Source organism: Papio anubis, chromosome 7 (assembly GCF_008728515.1).
Source record: "Papio anubis isolate 15944 chromosome 7, Panubis1.0, whole genome shotgun sequence".
NCBI classification, from domain to species: Eukaryota; Metazoa; Chordata; class Mammalia; order Primates; family Cercopithecidae; genus Papio; species Papio anubis.
This window is the reverse complement of record NC_044982.1, coordinates 90,165,744-90,186,411: the sequence shown is the minus strand read 5'-3', so window position 1 is coordinate 90,186,411 and position 20,668 is coordinate 90,165,744. Positions and strand designations below refer to the sequence as shown.

Genomic DNA, 20,668 nt, shown 5'->3' with positions numbered 1-20,668 from the left:
CTTGGGATTACTCTGTGTACCTGTGTCACCAGTGGCATGTAGGGGCTGAAAAGCAAGTAAGTGTAATGTATACATTCATTGAGAACACACTGTAGGCTGTTAGGATTTTTGGTGCTGCGGCCATAATGATGAATATGACAAGGTCCTCACCCTTGAGGTGCCTGTAGTCATGTGGAACCTAGGTATTCTAGGGCAGGGATTCTAGGGCAGGTATGTTCTTGAAATATTTTTTTTTCTTTTTTAAGAGAAAGGGTCTTGCCTTGTTGCCCATGCTGGAGTGCAGTAGTGCAGTCATAGCCCACTGCAAGCTCAAAGTCCTGGGCTCAAGAAATCATCCTGTCTCAGCCTCCCGAGTAGCTAGGACTACAGGTGTGCACCACCATGTCTGGCTAATTTTTGTTTGTATTTTATATTTTTTTAGAGAGAGAGTCTTACTCTATTGCCCAGGCTGATCTTGAACTCCTATCTCAAATGATCCTCCTGCCTCAGCCTCCCAAAGTGCTGGGACTACAGGCATGAGCCACTATGCCCCATGTAAAAGATTCTTTTCAACAGTTAGAATAAGAAGCTGCTCAAGACATTTACTTATCCTGAATGTTCCAGGCCCTCAAGGTGCCAGGTAGCTGCAATATTGTTCTAGTGTAGATAAGAAAACCCTGACGAGGTCTGTATATTCCAGGGCTCTGTCTGAGGCCCTTTGACACTCAGGGATGCAAGAGGAACACTACCCCCTGCCAGCCACCCCGACACCATGCCTTTCTGCAAAGCTGGATACCCTGGGCCCCACCTCCCAAAGCTGGGTGTGTAGCACCAAAGTGGTGGTTACAGGGCACCCTGCCCTGACTCTGACTCTTTACTGCATGTACTGCATAGGAGGCAGCCTATGGGTGGCACAGAGATTTGCTGCCTGGCTGCAGTACTTCAGGGTACTGTGTGGCTTGAGGACCTCCTGTTAGAAGCTTGGATTCACTTTTCCCAAGACAACCAGAATTGGATTCTATTAGTTCTGGGTCTTGGGAGCCTGCAAGGGCTTGCTTCTGCGAAGGTGAGTCTGGGAGAGAAGCCATGGAGTCAGCGTGAGTTCTGCCGCCTCCCAAGTTCTGCTGGCGTGAGAGGCTTGCCTGGTGCCAGGGCTCTGGGCATTGGGAACATTGCCTGGTCTACCAGGCAAGAAACGTGAACCACCGCAGTGAACTGGCAGTGCATTGGCATTTTTCCCTCCCATGTTTTTATAAAACCGCTGAGTAGACACCAGATTATAAATCCTGTGTAAATAGTCTTAGAGTTTCTGGGTTCAGCTCGAGAGAAGACTGGTTTGGGTTTTGAGGAATACGTCAAGAAAATGTTTATTGGTTCTGTTTTCCAACGTAAAGTGCTGCACAAGGACTATGCTGTGAGATCCAAGAGTGTCTTTTCAGCCCTCAGTGAGTGCCTGCAGGGGACACAGCTGCTTTGGAGGAACGTGGTTGCTAAAATCATGTTACATGTGTTGTGTTCTGATGATACAATGAAAGCCCACTACCTGCACGCTGGGGTCTGGGTGGGGAAACAGAGGTGTATATGGGATAGCCACAGGGTTTGGCATGAACTCAGTAGAGACAGCAAACTGACCCAGACAGACGCCCACTTTAGGGAATTTGGGATGAACTAAGTGAAGGTGGGTCATGGGAGCAGTGCCGAACCACTTTGGTGGTCACAGTGAAGACTGCTACACCCCCAGCTTTGGGAGGTGGGGCCCAGGGTATCCAGCTTTGTAGAAAGGCATGGTGTGGGGGTGGCTGGTAGGGGGTAGTTTTCCTCTTGCATCCCTGAGAAACTTGACTTGTACTGCTCTCTGCTTTCCTGAGGGGTCCGTACTGTGCTGGTGGTTTCCTTGGTATCTGCATAACATCCACTCTGTGCTTGAGCCTGTTTGCCAGGTACTGTGTCTAGTGAAGCTAGCGTTCACATATTTTAGATTAAATTCCACACCCAACCCCCAAATTAAAACCCTGCTATTTAAGGTAAAAATAATTTTAAAATATTTTATTTTGGTCTCTTTGGATAAATTAATCTTGAGGAAAGCAAAACTTATTGAATGTTTATGTGTGTATATGTCTTTCTCTTTATACCATATTTACAGGCAAGCAACTCTCTTGTAAAATCGGATTCTAAATGATTTTCTTAAGTGTAGTTCAAGAGTTGGCAAACTACAGCCCATGCTGCCACATCTGGCCTGCCACACCTGTCATTGCACATAAAGTTTTACTGAGTCACAGTCATACTTATTTGCTATAATATTATCTATAGACAACTTAGAATGTTAGAAAATTCTTTCTCTGGCCGGGCGCGGTGGCTCACGCCTGTAATCTCAGCACTTTGAGAGGCCAAGGCGGCCAGATCACCTGAGGTCGGGAGTTCGAGATACCAAGGAAACCACCAGCCTAACCAACGTGGAGAAACCTCCACTAAAAATACAGAAATTAACCAAGTGTGGTGTCACATGCCTGTAATACCAGCTACTCAGGAGGCTGAGGCAGGAGAATCACTTGAACCCTGGAGGAGGAGGTTGTGGTAAGCCGAGATCGCACTATTGCACACCAGCCTGGGCAAAAAGAGGAAAACTCCATCTCATAAAAAAAAAAAGTTCTTTCTCTATGTAAACAAAGAAAACTCTCCTTCCCTATAACTTGTATGTGTTGGGTCTATTTGTATTCTGTGAACCATAAGAAATAAGTCAACTGTCTCAAGATAATTACCCTTTTGAATACTCGAGGACATATTTTCGGTACCCTTTGAATATTTCCTTCTCCACATAAAATACGTCTAGTTTTTTTTTTTTTTTAACCTGTTCTTTGTTTCAGAGTTTTAAGTCTCCATTTGATAAAGTATAGTTTAATAGCCTCCGAAACCACATCGTTGAGATTTTAAAAGCCCTCCTTGAGAGACATAAGCAATCAAAATCATACCAGGACCGTTTGGCACCCTTACTCTGGGAGCCGTGGCTCTTGGGATGCAGCTGAAGATTGTGTTATCGTCCTGGAAGCCCTCTTGGACAGCTGACTCAATGACTGGAGCCAGGAAAGTTCCTTGAACTCTTTTGCCTTTCCAGCTGTGAACTGTGTCACCATTGTATTATTTTTACATTGTTGTTGTTCTTGAAAAAGCTTTTTTTGTTGTTTGTTTTTGTTTTTGTTTTTGTTTTGTGGCAAAGCCTTACTCTGTCGCCCAGGCTAGAGTACAGTGGTGCAATCTCAGCTCACTGCAGTCTCCGCCTCCTGGGTTCAAGCATTTGTCCTGTCTCAGCCTCTCCAGTAGCTGGGATTACAGACGCCTGCCACCATGCCTGGCTAATTTTTTTATTTTTAGTACAGATGGGGTTTGCCATGTTGGCCAGGCTGGTCTTGAACTCCTGACCACAGGTGATCCTCCCACCTTGGCCTCCCAAAGTGCTGGGATTACAGGCGTGAACCACCGCGCCCTGCCGAAAAAGCTTTTAAAAACTTTATTGTATAATATTTAGGCCATCCTTTTTATGTCTTATTTTATCTAACTAATTTGCCCTTGCCCCCAGCTTTTATCTTGGAATTTCTTACGTATTAATACACTGTCAGGGTCCCTGCCTGGGGCATTGTCCTTGGGCTTGCCGTTAGATAACTCCAAGTTGGCTTGACTCCAGAGGAACTGCCTTCACATGTGCTGTGAAATGTACTGTTGTTGACCAGAGACCATCATTATCATTAAGTCCACAAACTCGCTTCCTGTCTCTTAGGCTGTTCCAATCTTCCATCAAAAAACAGTGGTTTAATTGGCTTCTCTGATAGTGCTGGTGAATTGGAAGCTTCTCGTCATCCCCCTTGGCTGGGGCGAGGCTTACTTCCTGGGGCCTTGGCAGTTTTGATCTGATTGACTTGTGTTACCTTTCTGTATTAATCAAGCATTTTTATTTTCCATACTTCTGATGCTTTGACATCTTGGGGCCTTGCTGACCCTGAAGAGACCAACCCCGCTAGGGTTAGCCAGTTTCTAGATAGTGAATAAGCACAACGCTCATATGCAAAATAACTAATCCACAGGCCACATCCCTCACCACCTTTATTGGGATTTCATACTCAAGACCAATATTCCCCTGCCTTAGTCACCCCAGGGCCAGATACCAGACAAGAGACAGCCCCTATACCCCAGAGCCTGTCAAAATTACTCCAGCCAGCTAGTCCTAAACCTGCTTACCCTGTGTGATTTATTCCTTCCCAAGGAAACCTTATTGGCTCTCCTCCATGTTTTCCTACTGTTCCCTCTGCCTCAGGAGCAACCCTGGTTCTTCTGCATGTGACCCCTCATGGCATGGTGCTCCCTCTTCTTGGGGACTGTGAGTAACTTTTTCAGTGGCAATTGTCTCTTAACTGTTGGCTTCACCATACCAGAATAGCAGTAAACCCTACATCTTAAAATACTTTGAGATTGTCACATACAGTACCCAGAATAGATGAGGACAAGGGCAATTTACTGGATGCAGAGTGGCCCCAGTCCGTTCCTTATATCCGAATGCTAAGACTTGAGAAAGGTAGAGAGCAGCCTGACTATCAAGAGTTGCCTTCTTGGATGAAGTGGGCTGAAGACACAAGAACCCCTTCCATTAATACATCTACATATTTTCTACCATTGTAATTGTATTCATAATTGGAGAAAATAACAATGACTGTCAACAGCAATAGCTTAATCCAGTAGAGGCGAGGTCTGGAATAGGTTCTGGCCTACCATAGTTCATGTTTTTTACTTTCAATGCTGAAGCACAAGCAAATGCAAAAGCTCTTGAATGTTTTGTAAATTGTGGGATAATTGAGGTATGCGACATGGTTAGTAACCCAGTGTCTCCTCATTGAGCACTGGGTTATTAACCAAATAGCAAATGAAGCACAGCATCATGGGTTGCTCGCCTCACTAGATCCTGTCGCAAACCAAGATCAAACTTTAAAATACATTTTAATTTAAGTTACTGTTTCCAGCATGAATGATACATCACTTTGGAACAACACATACCAGGCAGTGAAAGCTTTTTTTAATGCCCTGTGTAGTGCTGCTTTCTGTGCCCTTATATGGTTGAGATAGATGGATGGATGGATGGATGAATGGATGGATATAGCCATGGGGTCTTACTCTGTTGCACAGGCTGGAGTGCAGTGGCACCATCATAGCTCACTGCAACCTTGAACTCCTGGGCTCAAGCGATCCTCAACCTCCTGAGTAGCTGGGACTACTACAGGTATGTGCCACTATGCCTAGCTAATTTTTAAATTTTTTGTGGAGATGAGGATCTCACCGTGTTGCCGGGGTTAGTCTCAGACTTCTGGCCTCAAGTGATCCTCCCACCTTGGCCTTCCAAAGTGCTGGGATTACAGGTGTGAGCCACTGTGCCCAGCCTGTTTATATGGTTTTAAAAACAAAAACATATATGTTCTCAAGATGGCTTTCAGAGAGCTTATCAGTGTCTTGGCCATTTGGAATTTCATTTCACTTCAGTTAGAAGAGTGAAAGAGAAGTGAATGGGAGGAAGACCAAAAACCGGGAGAAGAAACTTCTTTGTATCTGATCTAAGCATGGCTCTACCTGGGAGAATGGCCATTCCGAATTACTGGAAACAGGAAGAAGACTTGCTGCAATGCTTCCTTATATCTGTGAGGTATAAGCAAACTTAAATTCTGAAAGGAAACTTGATACTTCATGTTTTTAAACACAGCAGGATATGTTTTTCAGAGTAGCAGTTATAAAGTTGTGAGTTTAATCTTTTAGTTCAGCTTTTTTTCTTACCAGAAAAATAATTAGTAGTACAAAAATATATGTGCTTGTTTTCGCTCTATTCTGATACTGTTACGAAGATACATGACATAAAAACAGGAACATTTTTCAGAGTCAGTGATTACAATTTAAAATTCTATTTGAAATTGAATACGAAGTTTAGAAGAAACCACCAGCATAAGATGTTGTCATTTGGATCTTGGGGCAAACCAGCCCTCTTCTGGTGAAAGAACTTTCTAGATGAGGTCAAAAGGCAACAGAAAACCTGGGAAACAATGATTGTCTTTTTAATGGGAGTTGCTCCTATTCCTGGTGGTAACAACCCCTTCCTGTTGCTCCTTTCCGAATGGAATTGCCTCAGTGAAGTTGTTCAAGAAGTGAGAAGGGCGAAATATGCCCATCCTTCTACAGTGGGGAGAGGCCTGGCGCATGAAAGCAGGCCTTTGTGTATGCCGGGCTGGGTCCATGCAAACAGGGCACAATCAGGCTATTGTTTGTTTGGGAAAAGCTATGGCATCCTATTGCAATTATTTATGGAAGAAAATATTTGATGTTTTTGGAAGAGGTTGGGTGTGGGGGGTGATGAGGGAGGGAGGAAAGAGACTGGGCTTACCTCTTGTCCCATTCACTCCAAATCTCTCAGTGTGTAGGATAGGGCCCATCTGGTCCAAAGGAGAGTTTTGTGTGACTCTGTGTGTGGGAATGTTTTCTGCAGAGAAATTCAGAGCTTCTCTAGCTTTTGCTAGAGAAGGAACAATGGAAGTGAGTCTTACTCTACCTAAGGTTGGTGTGAGGCAGTCTGTTCTATAGTTGCCTTCCAAGCCCTTCTTCTTTCTGATGCTTTCTTGGTACCATTGCCCACAGGCTGCCTCTACCCTGGATGAGGTCTAGACTTGTTACATTGATTCTCAACTAATTAAAAGTCAATATGGTAAAATATTTGCAACATTCCCTCTCCCTCTCTGTGTTCATTTCTGAAGTTCAATAGTCTTCCATATTCAAGCTGCAGGGAGATCCCTTTCTCCTTTCACACCAGCCATTTCGTGATCTGCCCTTTCTGACCACCCCAGCCCTACTTTCCCAGTCTTGCCTCTGCCTGCTTCACCTCTTCTCTCCAACCTCAGAAGCTTCTGGAGGCTTCACAGTGGCCCTAATCATGGGTCTCATCCTTGTTTTCCTGTCTCTTTGAGGTTCCAGCAGCCAGCTCTCCCTCATCAGGCCTTTCTCTGAAATTCCCATCAATGACTCCAAGAGCTGCCCAGCACCTTGTGCATATCAGGTCTCAGGAAATTGTGAGTTTCTTGTTTCATTAAATGTTTTTCTTTCCAGGAATCATCATTCATCACATTGCCATATGTGTCCAGATCCCCCTTTTCAGGGAGCCAGTAATTCGAAAGCACATCCCTGTGTTGAATATGGTGGAAAAAACAAATATCAACCCTAACCAGCCATAACTCCCCATTGGTCCACCCCATCCTCTTGTGCCAGTAGGACTTGCCTGTATTTTCTTTGGGCAGTTCAAAGTTGGGCTCTTGAGAAGTTGCCTGTAAATTCAATTGAATTGACCAGATCTCATCCTTACCTACTCTGTGGGCTGCAGATAATAAACACTGGGGACTTCCCTTTGGCTGTGTTTTAATGTAACCTTAAGACTTGGTGCTCCCTGGAGTGTAAGAATATGAATAACTACTCACTATGGATATTGCAATTAATTACTCCTTCCTGTCCCATGTGGTCCCCAGAGGAATATGAGATTGCCATAAACATGGCAGCTTTCTTTGGGGAGGTGGGAGAGGGAGATGGATCTTGGGGCAAGGCACATTCTCATGGCCATGTGGCTCCAGAAAGCTGCCTGACTCAGAGAATGGCTATAAATGTCCAGTTGTATGGATCTGAGATCCTCAAAGGCAGGTTCATTCACTTATTTATTTATTTGACAAACATTAGGCACCTGTGATGCTCTGTCTGATCCAGCAGCGATCAAGACAGAAAAGGTTTCTTCAGTACCACGTGCAGTGGCTCACACCTGTAATCCCAGCACTTTGGGAGGCCAAGACAGGCGGATCACCTGAGGTTGGGAGTTCAAGAACAGCCTGGCCAACATGGTGAAACGCCGTCTCTACTAAAAATACAAAATTAGCTGAGCATGGTGGCCCATGCTTATAATCCCAAGTACTCGGGAGGCTGAAGCAGGAGAATTGCTTGAACCTGGGAGGCGGAGGTTGCAGTGAGCAGAGATCGTGCCACTGCACTTCAGCCTGGGCAACAGAGCACGAATCTGTGTCCAAAAAAAAAAAGGTTTCTTCTATACTAGGGTGGTAGGATGCATAGCAAAGAAAGAGTAATAAGCTAGTGATGAGGATCTAAGAAGAAAACACAAGGCCAGGCGTGGTGGCTCACGCCTGTAATCCCAGCACTTTGGGGAGGCCGAGGTGGGCGGATCACGAGGTCAGGAGATCGAGACCATCCTGGCTAACATGGTGAAACCCTGTCCCTACTAAAAATACAAAAAATCAGCCGGGCATGGTGGCAGGCACCTGGAGTCCCGGCTACTCAGGAGACTGAGGCAGGAGAATGACGTGAACCTGGGAGGTGGAGCTTGCAGTGAGCCGAGATCGCGCCACTGTACTCCAGCCTAGGTGACAGAACGAGACTCCGTCTCAAAAAAAAAAAAAAAAAGAAAACACAAAACAGTACTGTCATCACAATGCAGAAGTGCTGGGTTGGGGGGCAGGTGTGGTTGAGGAGTGCTGTATTAGTCTGGGTAGTCATTGAGGCCTCTGTGAAAAGGTGGCATTTAGACTAAGGGAGTTTGGAAGGTCCAGCCATGGGAAGTTCAGGAGAAAGAATAAGAACAAAAAGCTGTCACATGGGCACAGACTGATGACCAGCAAGGCTGGAACTTGGAAGATTAGGGAAACTGAGAGTGTTAGCTCAGGCTGCTATGACAAATTGCCATAGCCTGGGTAGCAATAGACATTGCAGCATTCCCTCTCCCTCTCTGTGTTCATTTCTGAAGTTGAATAGTCTTCCATACTCAAGCTGTGGGGAGATCCCTTTCTCCTTTCACACCAGCCATTTTGTGATTTGCCCTTTCTGACCACCCCAGCCCTACCTTCCCAGTCTTGCCTCTGCCTACTTCACCTCTTCTCTCCAGCCTCATGGTTGGAGAACCATATTCTCATGGCTCTGGAGGCTGAAAGTCCAAGGTCAGGTGTCAGCAAGGTCTGGTTTTGGTGAGGGCTCTCTTCCTGGTTTGCAAACAGCCGCCTTCTCACTGTATCCTCACATGGTGGCGGGAGAAAGCAAGCTGTGGTGTCTCCTCACTGATTAAGGACATTAATCCAATTGTATCAGGGCCTCACCCTTATGACCTCTTTTGACTTTAATTGTCTCCTTAATGACCCTACCTTCAGCAGAGTCACATGAGGGGTTAGGGTTCTAATATATGAATTGGTGGGGTGGAGGTGGGAGGTGGCCAGGAGTGGGACACAATTCATTTCATAGCATAGAGTTATAAGATGGGTCACAGTATTAGATGGGACCAGAGCAGAGAGGACCTGTAGGCCATGTCAAGAGTGAGAATTTACTCAACACATAGTAGAAGCTGGGGATGGGTGAGAAGCACAAGAGTGGTGCACTGATTTCTACAACAGTCATTCTAGCTGCTAGGTGGAGAAGGGGAGAGGGAGGAAGAGTGGAAAAAGCAGGGAGACCACTTAGGAAGCTGCTGGGACAATGCATATGAGAGATGTTGGTGGCTTGAACCAGTGCCGGGTTTCTCAGCATTGGCAGTATTGACATTTTGGGTGAGATAATTAGTTGAGGGGTGGGGGGTAGTCCTGAACCAGTGCCAGGTTTCTCAGCATTGGCACTGTTGGCATTTTGGGTGAGATAATTAGTTGTGGGGGACTGTCCTGTGTATTGCAGAATGTTCAGCAGCATCCCTAGTCTCTACCTGCTAGATGCCGGTAGCCCACCCACCGCGCCCCCTAGTCATGACAATCAAAAATGTATCTAGACATTGACAGATGTTAACCTGGGATTGGGGGGTGGGGGGGACCAAAATTGTACCCTGTTGAGAACCACTGGACCAGAGTGATAGCAATTTGTAGTGGTTAGATTTAGGAATATTTGGAGACTTGTAAAATATAGCATGAAGGGAATGGAGATGGGGAGAGTGAAAGATACCTCAGACATTTTTGCTTGGACAGAACAGGGGGTGGAGGCTCCCATTCCTGAGTTGCAAAGGAGTGGGGAGGAAGGCAGCGTAGTTTGGGAGTGTGTGGTGGAGAAGGCAGATGGGGCAGGAGCTGTGTCTTGCATCTGTCAGGTCAGAAATGCCTCTTAGACATCCAGGGGGGCAAGCTAAGATGGAGTTGAACACAGCAGTGTAGGGCTCAGGGGACAGGCCAGGAATGGAGAGAAACGTTTGGCACTCATCTGCTTGTAGCTTCCCTGTTCAGAAAAATGAGATCATCCAGGGGTTTTCAAATTCAGTGGTCTCTGGACCCCTTCACACTGTTAAAAATGGAAAACCCTGCCACCGTCTACATGTCTATGTCACCCCAGTAATCTATACGTTGAAACCTAATCACCATATGATGATATTAGGAGCTGGGGCCTTTAGGAAGGGATTAAACCGTGAGGGTAGGGGACCTTTATGAATGGGATTGTGCCTTTATAAAAGAGAGCTGCTTTGCCCCTTCTGCTAGAAGGTGCCCTCCGTGAACCAGAAAGTGGAGCCTTCACAAGACACTGGATCTGCCAGTGCCTTGATCTTGGACTTCCCAGACTCTAGAACTATGAGGAATACGTTTCTGTTGTTTAAAAGCTACCTAGTTTATGGTGTTTTGCTATAGGTGCCCAGACAGGCTAGGACAAACCCCAGTGAGCTTTCATTTATGTGAGTTGTATCTATTGATATTTGCTGTATGAAAAATTAAAAATAATAACTTTAAAAGAATTTATTGATTCAAAAACAGTAACAGACTTAATATGTGTTAACATACTTTTTTGCTGAATAAAAACTATATCCCACCCCAGTGTATGAGTACAGTGGCATTGTTTTATGTGTTTAATCTCTGGCTGAATAGAAGGTAATTGGATGATCATATCTGCTTCTGCGTTCATTCTGCTGCCAATATCACACAGCTTCTGGAAACCTCCACTGCACACATTCATGAGACAATAAGAGTTAAAAAGGTAAATAGTGTCTTAGTAGTGTATGAAAGTAGTTTAATCTCATAGACCCCCTGAAAAAGCTGCAGAATCCTTAGGGGTCCACAAACCACACTTGGAGAACTAAAGATCAAGGGATACAGTTTTCTCATTTGTATGCTGTTCAGAGTGTGGTTGAAGTTCAACCATCACTAGTCCTTCACGGATAGTTCCATACCCCAAGCTGATGGCCTTGTGGAATTGCTGACGCTGTTTTCATATATGTGTAATTCTAGTTTTTTTCTCTAGTCTTGTAAGAGTCACATACATAGGTATTTTCATATCACACAAATATATTCTAAACAACAGAATATTCCAGGAAACCTTAAGTGATAACTGAGTTGAAAGAGTCATATTTTTTTAAGTTGCACAATTTAAATAATTTTTAAAGGAAGCATTTCTAAAAGACATTTTACATTACTTGCATTAAAAAGAATGTAATGAACATAATCCAACTTTTTCTCAATACTCAGGGTCATCACTGTGAAAGTAACTTCATTCTATGATAAGATAATGATGCTCCCAGGTGGGCAAGGCAGTTTTTCATCTAAGGTAATTGAGACCCCTTTTAAAAGCAAAAGATGTATTCACAGACCCTCAGTGTCATTATAAATTACTTTGTATAAAGATACTTAAATACCTACAGCCTTATAAAGCCTAGGTGTCAGTTTCTTAGACTTGCAGATCTTTTACAACTATAAGTTAAATTATTTTACACATTAAGTGCATATAAAACAAAAAGATTCAAACCCAAATATTAATTTAATTACATGGGTAATATTTTGCTAAAACTAAACCACTGCTCAGAATGTGAATAAACTTACCTTGAAGGCATGAGTACGTTTGAATTACGGAACACCTCTCTTTGACATTACAATTGAGTTTTTTCTTAAGTATTGCAAGGCCCCAGTTCACAGAAGTACCACAACATAAATTGGTCTTCACTTGGTATGTAAACATATGTTTATATGTTAAATGTGCATTTTCTGTTTGGTGTACAACAGCTAGAGTAATGCAGTTTGCTTCCGATGTGTTTTTTATGTAAATGCTGATGCTGAAACCACTTGGCAACACTGAGTTATAAGAAGGTTTAGTAGATGAACTAGAAGATAGATAAACGGATTATACTCAAAATGAAGAAAAACAAAAATCAAGGAGAACTCAAGCATCCAAGAGTTGTAGAACAACTTCTGGTGTGAAGCAGTACGTTGTGCTAAATGGCCTATGCGCTTCTGGTTTTTCCCTTCCTCTGTTGACTTTTTATAGTTGTCTTTTATTTTAAACCCCTCCGCCCTTTTTTTTTTTTAAACTGATTTTACCATCACTCTCTCTAGCCCTGCCTCCCTAGAATTAGCTGCTGCTTATCTCCCTTGGATTTGGAACTTAAATATTAATGTGTATATAAGGTAATAGTAAGTAGACCATGAATTTAGAAGAGTAAAACAGAATCATGAATGCGTAGTCACTGTGGCCCCTTTTTTGCTGGATTTCAAGTTCGTAAGCATTTTTGGAAAGTGGAAGGAGAAGGGGTCACTTGCTAGCCAGTTGAGTTATGCGTAAGGGAGGCATTAAATGTGCGTGATGCTCTAAAATGCATGTTTCTAGATCCAGTATGACTGCTCTTCCATAGATGATGAAACCAAGACAGAGAAATAAGGTATCTCTCTTACTTTGATTAGTGAAGAGAATGGGACTGCTTTGTTTATGAAACCCTGAAACTATTAGCCCATTCCTGGGATGCTTGATATCTGCAAGGATCTTCAGGAATAGTGTACCTGGGGCTCAGGAGCCAAGACTTTAAGTGTTGAAAGGTGAGCAGGAATTAGCTGCTGGCCTCGGACATGGAGAGACACACATGTGTGTATGTGTGCGCACACACACACAGGCACATGTATATTTATCATGGCTGCTTAATTCCAACTCCAGGCCAACTCATTTCTCTTTCCATAGAAGGTATGTGAAGTGCTAAAAATACTTGTAGAGTATGTTGTCAATATGAGCTACTCTGTAAATGATAAATAATAATTGACTGGTGAGTCTAGGCAAGTCAGTGAGATTACAAGAAAAGAGATGTTAGGCCTTAAGAAAGATGGAAAATTCTCTTTGTCCCTGCAGGGACTGTTGCAGAGCATTAGAGTCACCCTCAAATAGTTACCCAGTGAGTCTCCTCAAAGCAAGTGGTGCTGAGATAGACCTACCTACAGGTTTTCAAGTCATCTTGTGTGGTGCACAGTCCTGGCCCTACCTCAAAGGCCCGGGTGGAGTTTTCCTGAGTGTGTATACTCATCTCTTTGTGTTGTCTCTGGCAGGGAGCAAGTGAGTACAGGATTGGGGTAATAGGCATTTTTAGGCTTGAGGTGGCTTTGCATGTTTGGTTAATGTCACTACATTTCCTAGGGGATAATAAAAGTCTAGCATGGTCTTGTCTTACAAAGTCCTGATGTAAAGTATGGAACCTAACTTACAATTTAAAATAAAATACATTTTGACCCATTGTATTGAGAGCTGGTGTAATTTAAGATAGTGAGCCCCTGGGCTTCTGGTTGGTTGGGTTATAAAGCCTGTTATTCATTCGTTCATCCATTCATGCATTCTCCTATGAGGAAGCTTTTTCCTTTGAGCTGAACATACAAAATTAATCTTGCTCAAACTCTCTAAATTTTGTGACTTCCCTGGTAACTCACTATATGGCAGGCAGAAATAAAAATCAGAATAAACTTTTATTTTCTGAATCAGACAGCAGTCGCTCCAGCTTCTGGTGGTCACATTGCTAAGATGTAAAAAATAGAAGTTAGGTGAAATAAATTAAGAATAATCATTTTGGAGAAAGAGAGGGTAGTGTTTGACTAAATTAGAAACATTCTCTGAGTTTTAGAAGCGTGAATGATTTACATGAGGTTCCAGCATAGTATTGCATGTGGTTTCTATTTTATAGTTTTCCCACTTGAAAACAAACTTTTGAGGATTTTTATTGAAGTCCATCAGTTTTAATTTACTCAAAAGCTTAGCAGCCACCTTTTGCTTTTCTCCCTGTTCCCCTCCTCATGCTGTGAAGAAAGTCATACACCATTGTGGTATTAATTGAAACCTTTATTTATCCAGGTCTCCTCTCATAAACTGGGCTAAGAAACACAAGGGACATTTGACACTTCATGAGTACATAAGATGTGTTCTTCCTCTCTCTTTCTCTTTGAAAGTGACTTGGCAGGATGAAGTCAAGAAGCCCCCGAAAAGGAGGAAGCCAAAATGCAAACAAAGTTGAATAATAAAGTGATGTCACTCTGAACCAATTGGAACAGTTGGTGTCATGTGCCTGGCAGCTACTTCAAATGCCCACAAAACAGGAGTAATGGTTTAAGCTGTTTCCCTCTTCCCCTCCCACCACCAATCAGCAGCAGACTGCTAGAGAACAGATGCAAAACAGTTATTAGACCAGGCTTAGTTATACATGGAGGATGCATCTTAACAAGTTAGTACATTTTTGCAAAGCATTAAGACTAATTCAAAGCTTATTTTCTGGTTTTGCCCTATCAATATGGCCCAAACAGTTTCTTTTTAAGTGAGAAGTGGAGATATAGTCAGGTTTGATTCCAGTTGAAGTCGTGAGCTGCAGAGGGCTGGTCAGAGCCCAGTGGCATCTTTCCAGGTGTCAGAGCCATGATTTTAAGCTACTGTTACATTCACAGTGCTTAATAACCATAACTTCTTGGTTTCATGATCACAGAGGTTTTTGCATAGCTGCCACCCCCATTTTCTGTTTGTGATCCAGTAGTTAAAACTCTCCCAGAAAATATTTCTCACCCTGGTTTAAATAAACAAAACCACCACAAAAACAAACAAAAACTTGGCTAACCACTATTTTCAGACATATTCTGAGAGAGAAAGAGGGGGAAAAAAAAGACTAGACATCCTAAAATTAAGCAACATTATTTTTGGAATTGTGTTGTTTCTTATACTCAGTCATTTGTGAATGATGTGGTTCAAACAAAATTGAAACAAAAATAGTTTTTCTCATTAAAAATATGTTTGTTGCATAGCCAGCACTCGGAACTAGGGAGGGTAACATGGAAGTATTGTCATTCTCGGGGCTGACTAGTCGACTGCAGCCTATACAGGAGTGGAGAATATTGACAGGGCTGCCCGTTCTCCCCAGGTGGAAGGGAGCAAATGCACATCCCTGTGTGCACGCCCACCTGGTTCTTCTCCTCACTTGCTGGTGAGTACTGAACAGCTCACATAATTAGGCAGGACTCAGGAAGTTTCCTCCCTATCTCTTTCACTCTTCTGCAGTGCCCTTTATGTTTTCCTCTGCTCTTTTAGTCCCAATGCCTTTTCTCTGGTGCAGCCTCGTGGTTTGGTCTCACCTTCAGCTTTTCCTTCCCTCCAATACATCCTGTAAATTATTGTCAGACTTTTTTTTCTAATCTAAATAACTGGTTTAGGTAAGGTACTCATATGTTCAAAGTACCATGGTGGCTCCCTGTTCTCTGTGATGTGAAGTCCTAACCAATTAGACTCAGCTTTCCCGCTGGACACCTTGGCTTATCTTCTTGCTGCTTTCCAGAGGCATGGACCATTAGACTGTTTTTCTGAAGGTTCTGCCAAAAGACTGGGCCCTTGTCTCCTACCCCCATGCTGTTACTCGTGCATTCTCCCACTTACTCAGCATTCTTTCCCATGCTTTTTCCTTGATCATCACTCCCTAGCTAACATCTATTTTTCCCTAAATACTCTGTTGCAGTTGTAGTCTGCAGTCACTCTCCTAAGACTTGATCATGTATTAACGCTGTTTTGTTCTTTATTTTTTAACTTTTTTATTCTTTTTTGTTTTGTTTTGTTTTTGAAGCGGAGTCTCGCTCTGTCACCCATGGTGGAGTATACTGGCACGATCTTGGCTCATTGCAACCTCTGCCTCCCAGGTTCAAGCGATTCTCCTGCCTCACCCTGCCTAGTAGCTGGGATTGCAGGCATGTGCCATCACACCTGGCTAATTTTTGTATTTTTAGTAGAGTAGGAGTTTCACCATGTTGGCCAGGCGGGTCTCGAACTCCTGACTTCAAGTGATCCACCCACCTTGACCTCCCAAAGTGCTGGGATTTCAGGCATGAGCCACTATGCCCGGCTGTTTTGTTCTTTTAATTTTACCAACTTGGCATAGCTTAGAAGACTTCACAGTGGCACCATATACAGTTTTCCCTGGGAAAACAGGGACGACCCCCCCCCCCCCCCCCCCCCGCCGATACCAAAATCCACAGATGCTCAAGTCCCTTTTATAAAATGGCGCAATATTTGTGTATAACCCACGCCCATCCTTCCATACACTTTAAACCAGGGATCCCCAGCCCCCGGGCCACGGACCAGTCACAGTCCATGGCCTATTAGGAACCAGGCTGCACAGCAGGAGGTGAGTGGCAGGCCAGCTAGCATTAACTGCATGAGCTCCGCCTCCTGTCAGATCAGCAGAGGTATTAGATTCTCATAGGAGTGAGAACCCTATTGTGAACTGTACATGCAGGGAATCTCACTAATGCCTGATGATCTGAGGTGGAACAGTTTCATCCCCAAACCATCCCTTTCCCCCACCCATCTGTGGAAAAATTGTCTTATATGAAACCGATCCCTGGTGCCAAAAAGGTTGGGGACCACTACGTTAGACTATCTGTAGATTACTTATAACACCTAATACAAAGTACATAGTTGTTATAATGTATTAATAGGGAATAATGACAAGGAAAAAAATCCACACATGTTTAATACACAAGCATCCTATTTGTTTTTTCCTGAATATTTTTGATCTGTTTGGTTGAATCCATGGGTGTGGAGTCCTCAGATATGGAGGGAATGCTGTACTGATCACCTCTATGGGTGTGAATGTTGGGCAGATCCTCCAGTGTCACCAGCCATGTGGCCTTGGTGACCTTTCCATACTTTTCAAACAGAGTGATCTCCGCCTCTCAGGAAAGTTGTGGGGATGAAATGGTATAGTCTGTGTGCATAGAGTTCTTCGGGTGGGGCCTGCCATGATAAATGCCCATGAAGCAGGTAATTAGAATAGTAGTGGTTGATACCTTGAAATCAGGGGAATTCCCAAATTTCTACCCCAAATCTGGATAACTGCATATTGCAGGAGTTCAGTAAATATTTGTTGCACTAATACTTATGTGCATACGCTGAAATAATCTAAATATTTAAAAACCAAACTGACACTAGCACCTTCTTCAGGGATTTAACATGTTTGCTGTAGAAGACTGAATGATAGAATATGTAAGCTATATTTTTCTTGTGATTCTACGCACTGTCCATGTTGCAACTTAAATATTTTTGGAATGCAATGTAAAAATGATTTACTGTTCTATAATTGGTTTCCTCAAAGCAAAATGATATTTATGTGAACTGCAATGAAAAATGCAACGACTGTAATTTATCGTTGAAGAGCATTTTCAGAGTGTATAGAATGACTATAGCTTAAGTGTATTAAATATTCTAGAAGAAGACATATTTAGGCTATAAATCTAGACTTCCTTTGGGATTTGTTTCCTTTTCCTCTGCCCAGGTGTATGAAGATTGTAAGTTCTTAGGCCTCAGTGGGAAGAAGATTTAAGGTTCCAAGAGTACATTTGTATCTCTTTTAAATTTTCTATGGTTTATCAGTGACATATGTAAATGTTTTAGGGAGCTGTTTACTGTAATATTACCCACTTTAGCTCTATGCAGTTGTCTGGCAACCAGTGTGATAAAGACAGAAGGAAGTGCTGTATTTTGTTGCTGACAAGTATATCTTAAAAGTGCGGGAGCACCTGAATAGGCAGTAAAGTATTAAGAGCTGCTCCTGGAGCAGTTTGCTCTCTGTGACGTGTGAAAGTCTACGGGGTTTATAATTGGTCTGGCCATACGGCTGCCTAGGATTAGACTCTTTTCATATCCCACTAAACACTCTCCTTAGAAGCAAGCACAAGGAGATAGTTTATTTTAAAATGTAATTGCTATGTTACTAAGATTTGAATTTGAGTACCAAGAATAAACCGTATTTCTGTTTAGAGGCTCATTGGCTAAAAATTGTGTCTAATCCTCCTCCTGCCCCCCAACCCCAAATAACAGAATGAATAACAAATAAACATGACAATGCAGTCTCATGCTGTTGTTTTCGTATTTGTATTTAGGAGTTTCCGAGCAAATGACTTGGAAAACAGGCAAATCCACTGACATGGGCATTTTTAGCCACCTTAGAATCCATGGAGGGATTCTGCACTGTGCCCTGTAACCTCATTCACATGCCATTTGAATGTATACCATGAAAACCCCCTTAGTCCAGGGAGCTTTGCTCTATTTAAGTAATGTTTACATTTTTAATGAACCAAAGAGGAAGTGGTTATGGGAAAAGAGCCAGGACTCGATTTCATTCTAATGCTTATAAGGAGAGTACTAGGAAACACTCAGACTTGGTAAACCAAGGCATTTAGAGATACTATGAATTGGTTTAAAAGGCCATTTACTACTACTTTTGTAATTGGCCTTTTAAACCAACTCTCACTTAGCTGATTAAATGTGGTCATTTAAACTGCTAGTTAACAATCAGAAGTGCAGTGGCGCAATCTCCGCTCACTGCAACTTCCGCCTTCCGGGTTCAAGGGATTCTCCTGCCTCAGCCTCCTGAGTAGCTGGGATTACAGGCGCACCCCACCACACCCGGCTAATCTTTGTATTTTTAGTAGAGACGGGGTTTCACCATGTTGGCAGGCTGGTCTCAAACTCCTGACTCCGTGATCCACCTGCGTCGGCCTCCCAAAGTGCTGGGATTACAGGCATGAGCCACCACGCCTGGCCTAAGATTTCTTATTGTGGTATTCTGCAGTGGAGAATGGGAGTTGGAAAGAAATGTTTTCTCCCCCACCTGTCCGCTCCTGTCTACTGAAAGCTGATTAATCAGTCAGATAGTGAGTCCCTATTGGTAGTAAGCCTCCAAAATTTGGAAGAGGAGAGGTGGTGTGATGTGAAAACGCAAGGTGTTAGGGAGAGATACCCCCTGGGGGCATTCACTGTCTGGTCCAGTGTGCCTATTACAGTGATCGTTCCATAGTGGTTTTGCATGAACAAGACTGCCCAGTTTGCTTAGAAAGGAAACAAAGGACATAAGTTAGTTCTCATGTCTTCCCAGCACCCTAAATACTTGGGCTAGACTTTCACAGTCAGACCCTCAGCTTCAGGAAAGGCTGCTGTTGGGAACTTTCTTTTAGTTTGCAGTTAGTTCAGCTCCAGCCGAAAACCTACAAAAAGCCACTACAAGCCCTCTGCCTGCTCGTGTAAGACACCTTGGTTGGGCCCTTGTGACTGTCCATCCATAGGATGGTTGGCCATTGGCCACACAGAGACGCAGGGCAAGATAAAATGAGTCATTTGTGGATCTGACTTCTTATACTTCTGTTTGGATTCAAACAGAGGAGGATAGAGTAGTGGCCTTGGGAAACGAGAGAGAAAAGGCATAGTCAAAATGTTTTCAAAGGAGCACGGACTTTTCGAAACCCCTCTAATCACATTCCCACTGATCTTCAATTCCAGTGCTCTGGCCATATGGTCTCTGCACCCCAACTTCTTTGCCAAGAAATTAATGATCTGTGAAGACACACAGCCATGAATAGGACTTACTATTTAGAGGAATCCTGAAACGAGTATTTTTCTGATACATATTTATCCTAATATATTTGCTTAGCATGTTCCCCCCCCCCATTTTGGAGTTTTTGGGTTTTTTAATCCTAGGAAATGCATAATATGCACTGTGGAGTGCATTTGTTCATGTATATCCCAGTGCATTGTAAAGTCGAACAATTCAGTTCAGTGCCTTAGAATCCTTTATGTGAATATGATGCTACTTAAACTACTTGAGAGCAACTACTTTCAAGCCCTCAGAAGCACTTTGTGACAACTGTTGGTCTAATTGCACATTATTCTAATTCATTAAGAAAAGTCCCCGAGGGCTTCTTGGGATACTACCCCGTGTTATTAGAAGTCCTTCCAAATAGAAAAACTTCATTAATTTAAAAATAACCGCCAATTCAGACTTTCATTCAAACAAGGCATTTTACCAAGTCCGGCTGGAAGAGCTTGTTACCACATCTGACGTGTAGAATGACAGAAAAGTATTTTTGCTAGATTCCTTGTTGCTGCAGCCATTTCTGATGTCCTTTTCCCCTTCACACCTTTCGTGTTACACGCGCCTGAGATGACCTGATGCTAAGTAACCAAAGTACTGATGTGATAGAATTGCTCTGATGTTTTTTTCTAGAGTGAAAGCTGCTATTACTTTAAAAAAAAACTTGAGGTTTGGGTTTTTTCCCCCTTTATCCGGGTGTTATACAAATATGTAATTAAGATGTTTGGGGGTTCAGATGACAAAGAGTCTACTTCTAAGAATGCATTTCCAAGCCAAAAGAGTGGTGAACCACTTCAGAGTGTGGGTCTATGGGGGATGATGTCTGTTTTGCTTCGTTTTGTGGAATAATTTTTAACATTTCTATTTAGCATTCATGATACTCTAAATAGAAGCAGGAGAACACTGTGGCTCTTGGATCCAGGAGAAGCAGGCCATGAGGGCTCCTGCTGTTTGGGGACAGTCTGTAACTCTAAATCTTTTTATATGCAGCAATTATGACCTTAAAAATGGGTGGCTCTAATACTG

General features: G+C 43.1%; 1 protein-coding gene across 2 annotated transcripts in view; it reads left to right on the top strand.

Annotated features, from left to right (window-relative positions):
• The window catches only part of IGF1R (insulin like growth factor 1 receptor), a 317,675-nt gene that overhangs the window by 161,022 nt on the left and 135,985 nt on the right, over window positions 1–20,668 (top strand). The gene's annotated exons all lie outside the window — the stretch shown is intronic.